This window comes from Carlito syrichta, unplaced genomic scaffold, assembly GCF_000164805.1.
Source record: "Carlito syrichta isolate Samal-C Ts95f unplaced genomic scaffold, Tarsius_syrichta-2.0.1 Scaffold314837, whole genome shotgun sequence".
Taxonomy (NCBI): Eukaryota; Metazoa; Chordata; class Mammalia; order Primates; family Tarsiidae; genus Carlito; species Carlito syrichta.
The window spans coordinates 1-5,493 of record NW_007258933.1 but is presented as its reverse complement, the minus strand read 5'-3'; the positions used below and the strand labels follow the sequence as shown (position 1 = coordinate 5,493).

At 37.1% G+C, this 5,493-nt stretch overlaps 1 pseudogene; it reads left to right on the top strand.

The window, feature by feature from the left end:
* Positions 1 to 1,240: 1,240 nt before the first annotated feature.
* On the top strand, positions 1,241 to 2,010 carry LOC103274619 (annotated as a pseudogene).
* The last annotated feature ends 3,483 nt before the right edge of the window (positions 2,011 to 5,493 follow it).

Sequence of the window (5,493 nt, the reverse complement as noted above, 5' to 3'; positions counted from 1 at the left end):
GCTTCCATATGACCCAGCAATTCCTCCTCTGGGTGTATACCCAAAGGAAATGAAATTAGTACCCTGAAGAGATATCTGCACTCCCACACTCACTGCAGCATTATTCACAATAGCCAAGATAAGGAAACAACTTAAGTATCCATCAATGAATGAAAGGATTCAGAAATTGTGGTGTGTGTGTGTGTGTGTGTGTGTGTAATATATTATTCAGCCTTAAAAAGGAAGGAGATCTTATCATTTGCAACAATGTGGATGAACTTGGAGGACATTATGCTAAGTGAAATAAGTCAGACATAGAAAGAAAAAGACTGCATGATCTGACTTATATGTGATAGCTTTAAAAGCTGAATACAGAGAAGTAGAGAAGAGAGTGATGATTGCCAGAGGTAAGAATATGGGGAAAATGGGAAAATGTTGATCACAGGATATAAAGTTACATTTATATAGGATGAATGTCTAGAGATCTAATGTCCAGCATAACCATAGTTAATAATACTGTACCGTATATTGAACATTTGCCAAGAGAGTAGATTTCAGGTGCTCTTACCATACACACACATACACACACACAGTAACTGTGTGAAGAGATGGGTATGTTAATTAGTTTAACTCCAGTAAGTCCCCTACATACAAATGAGTTTCATTTCAAGAGCACATTCATAAGTTAAATGTATTCATAAATTCAACAAATTTAGCCTAGGTACTCAACTAGCACAATCAGCTATATAGTACTGTACTATAATACTGTACCAGCTACATCACTGCTGATTTTATGCTTGTTTCCAGACATCCTGGGCTTGAAATAAAGATACTGTTTACTGTATTCTATACAGTACCATAAAGTACACAAAAGCACAACCACTTGCAGAAGATGCTTGCACATGACAATGTATACCAGAAACATGAACTAACTTATATGATTGGACATGTAAATGCATGTTCACATCTTTGAAAGTTCACAACTTGAAGGCTTGTATGTAGAGGGCTTACTGTATAATAATCCTTTCCATACACATATATATGTCAAAACATGTATGCCTTAATATGTGCAATTTTTATAAAAATAAAATCATATGAACTACATAAAAAAGAAACTTTGCAATTAAGTTGAGCAAAAAAGCAATGATAGCATGACAATTTAAATAACTACACTAGAAATAAATAATGTGACATCACAAGAGAAGGACATAATTTACTAGAAAATTAGTAGAATAGCTCTTTTTTGTGACACCTGGGAGCCCATCAGCTGCTTCAAGATGAAGCTGAATATCTCCTTCCCGGCCACTGGCTGCCAGAAACTCATTGAAGTGGATGATGAATGCAAGCTCTGTAGCTTCTACAAGAAGTGCATGGCCACAGAAGTTGCTGCGGACTCCCTGGGTGACTAATGGAAGGGTTATGTGGTCTGAATCAGTGGCGGGAATGATAAACAAGGTTTCCTTCTGAAGCAGGGTGTCTGGACCCATGGCACGTCGCCTGCTGCTGAGTAAGGGGCATTCCTGTTACAGACCGAGGATAACTGGAGAAAGAAAGTGCAAATCTATCCGGGGTTGCATTGTGGATGCCAATATGAGCCTTCTCAACTTGGTTATTGTAAAAAAAAAAGGCAAGAAAGATACTCCTGGGCTGACTGATACCACGGTGCCTCATCGACTGGGGCCTAAAAGGGTTAGCAGGATCTACAAACTCTTCAATCTCTTTAAAGAAGATGATGTCCGCCAGTATGTTGTAAGAAAGCCCCCAAACAAAGACAGCAAGAAACCTAGGACCAAAGCACCCAAGACTCAGCGACTTGTCACTCTACGTATCCTGCAACACAAACGCGGTGTATTGCTCTGAAGAAACAGCCTACTAAGAAAAATAAGGAAGAGGCCACAGAATATGCTAAACTTTTGGCCAAGAGAATGAAGGAGACCAAAGAAAAACGCCAAGAAAAAACAGATTGCCAAGATGTGCAGACTGTCCTCTCTGCGCGCTTCTACTTCCAAGTCTGAGTCTCGTCAAAAATAAGATTTTTTTGAGTAACAAATAGATAAGATCAGAACCTCAACCAAAAAAAGAAAAGAAAAAAAATTAGAATAATCAGTGCTTCAAGAATTTATACTCAGTAAGATATCACTTCAGTCCAGCTTACAAATATATTAGAGGCTAGTGAATATTGATATATAGAAAGGGGTGGGACTGGTATGAAATGTGCAAAAAAACATAGAGCCAGAAAAATAAAGGGGTTGTTATTCAGTGGACATGGTGAGGACCAGAGGTTTCAGGGCTGAGAGATTGGGGTATAATTCTATAAAGGTAGGTTGAGATCAGATGGGGAAGAGCCTTGATTGCCAGACTGAAGGACTTGACATACTTCTTGTAGCCAATACAAATTTTTGTGAGGTCTGCTGCCAGGTAGGATATAGTAGATGGCAGAAAGCCATTGTTTCTACTGCCACAACTAAAAAAGTATAATTTTTAAAAATCTTCTTTTTAATGGTATCAGACAACTTATAGAAGCAAAACCAGAGAAAGAGGAGGTCTTCCTAGGTGAGCCAAGATGGCTAATCATTTACTTGCCTGGGAACATTTGTCAAATCTAGGCCTAAGTTGAGGACTGAGCATGGCATACACAGAGAAACTCTATAGGGGAAGGAGAAATCAGTGGAGCACTTGATATGTAGGCTGGTATGACAAATTGTAATCTAGAAAAGCCCCAGACACATGGCTTGTTTTTGTTGTGGGACATTCACCAAGCATTTAGGGGCATGGTGGCTGGAAGACTGTGTCAGAAATATTCTACTGTCTTATTTGGGAGTATGCTTAGGAGACAAAGTACCACTAAAATGAAGGCCCTACCACACCTCAGGTCTTGTTCTTAAGACATTTAAAACTAGAGTAAGACTATGTCTAACTAAAGGTTCCACTAAGCACTGATCTAACACACTTCCTGGTAGGTCTGAGGTGATCTGTCTCACATTTGGTCTGCCTAACACAGGAAAGAACAAATTGTCTCATATTGAAAATAACATTGGTTTTAGTTTCTATGATTCTCTTATATACAACCTTCAGCATATACTAAAATGTTATGAGACATATGAATAATAGAGAAATATTTGAAGAAATAATGATCAAGACATTTCCAAAGTTGATGAAAGAATCATCCCACAGACTCAAGAATTCAACAAAATCCAAAATAGATAAACACAAGGAAAACCACCCTAGGCAATTATAATGAAACCTCTAAAGACCAAGAAAATATAAATTTTTAAAAGTAGTAAGAGAAAGCCATTACCTTGCTAAGCTATGGTGTGACCATATGCTATTTGAGCCATGGCCAGGCCATGTTTTCTTAAGCTTTGGCCTCCTCCCCTACCTTGGGGAGGTGAATCTCCTTTTTCTCTCGCTCTCTAGTTTACTTTCTAAATAAACTATATTTTCTAATCTAAAAAAGAAGTAGTAAGAGAAAAACTACATATCACGTAAAAAAAAGAAAAATTATACCTGATGGTTCAGCAGAATTGTACTTGACTTTTCAACAGAAACTATGGAAACCAAAAGATAATGGAAGGACATCTTTAAAGTGCTAAAAGGGGAGAAAATATTTAGATTTTTAAAAGAAGAAAGGGAGGGAGGGAGGGATGGAAGGAAACAGGAAGGGAAGGAAAGAAAAGGAAGGAAGGATGGAAGGAAAGGAAGGAAGGAAGAGAAAGGGAAAAAGACAAAAGCTAAGAGAATTTGTTAATAGCAGATCCATAGGATAAAAAGTATTAAAATATGAAAGGAAGTTCTTCAGGTTAAGGGAAAATGATTCTGGATTAAATATAGGAAAGAACAAAAAACAATGGGTAAATATAAAGGAATATTGACTTCTTAAAGTCACAATAACTATATTATGTTTTTGCACAAATATAGAAGTAAATAGTAAAATATATTAGAACCATAGCACAATAAGCAGAAGAGCATAAACAGAATTAAACTGTTTTAAGGTTTTTTCCATTATTCTAGAAGTGGTAAAAAAGATCAATTTAAGTTTGGGTCAGAAAGATCCTACAATAAGACAAAATGCATTTCATTTTAAAAATAGAGAAAGTTATCATTAAAATTCTAACAGAGAAAAGATGGAATAATAGAACACCCTTTATTAACACAAAAGAAGACAGTAAATAAGGGGTATAGGAACAAAAGAAAGTATGGGAAAAGCAAATAGCAATGTAGTTAGCTGAAACCCAGTCAGATAATTTATTACATTAAATGTAAATGAACTAAATATTGCCATTAAAACTCAAAGATTGATTCTTCATATATTAAAAATATAAGAAGATACTATAAAACAACTTGTACCAATAATTTATTGGTACAAAGTAGACAAAATGGACACATTCTTTGAAAAATACAACTTACCAAAAGTAACTCATGAAGAAATAAAAAGCCCTATATCTGTTAAAGAAATTGAATTTGTAGAATTGGAGGTGTAATGTCAAGCCTTATCATAAAGAAAAATCCAGAATTTTCAACATCTGAGTAGGATGCAGAAGGCTGGAAAACTATGTTCCTAATCCAACAACAAGAAAAAGCCAAGTCATCTACAAAACCATAAATGTTCATGAACCCTTTAGAAACCCTTTAGAAAACCCTTTAGAGATCACAGGTCAACCAAAAATCTAATGAAAAATAGCACCCAGCAAGTTGAGATAGGATACAAGCTTTGCTTCACCTGGAGCAGGGCATGAAGTAAAGACTGGCTGGCATAAATGTAGATTTTTTTTTTTTTTTTTTTTGAGTTGGAGTCTCACTCTGTCGCCCAGACTGGAGTGCAGTGGCTGCTCCCGGCCACTGTATCCTTAACCTGCTGGGCTCCAGTGATCCTTCCACCTCCGCCTTCCAAGTAGCCGGAATTACAGGCATGTGCTACCACGCCCGACTGATTTTTGATTTATTGTAGAGATGAGGTCTCACCAAGTTGCCCAGGCGGGTCTCAAACCCGCGGGCTCAGGCAATCCACTTACCTCAGCCTCCCAAAGCGTGGGATTACAGGCTGAGCCACTAAGCCCGGCTCAAGTAGATTTTTTAAAAGTTACCTTTTCAACAAACTGCTAAAGATTGAGTGTGGGCTAGTGTGCAAGTATATAATCCCTGAGAGCTTCAAACACAAAGAAGAGGTTTAAAACCATTAATAGACTCTTCTATGAAAGTTCAGTATGTGTTCATCAGGAAGATTGGAGAAAGGTTGGAGACCAGAAAAAGCTTCCTTTGGTAGTAAAGACGGAGAAAGAAAAGGCCATTGTTGCAGAAAAGGCAGGAAGCTCCATCTGAATGTCTCTAACCTATAGAACAAAAGCATCATTCTACTGCAGGAGAAGCATCATTTACCCCCAGTGATTAGGTGAAAATATATTGCAGCTTGGGTAAATGAAAAGGAAAAACAACAACAAGAAGAATTTAAAAGAAAAAAAAAAGTCAGCATGAAGGAGGACAGAAAATTGTCCTGGGACTTTTTTTTTTTTTTTG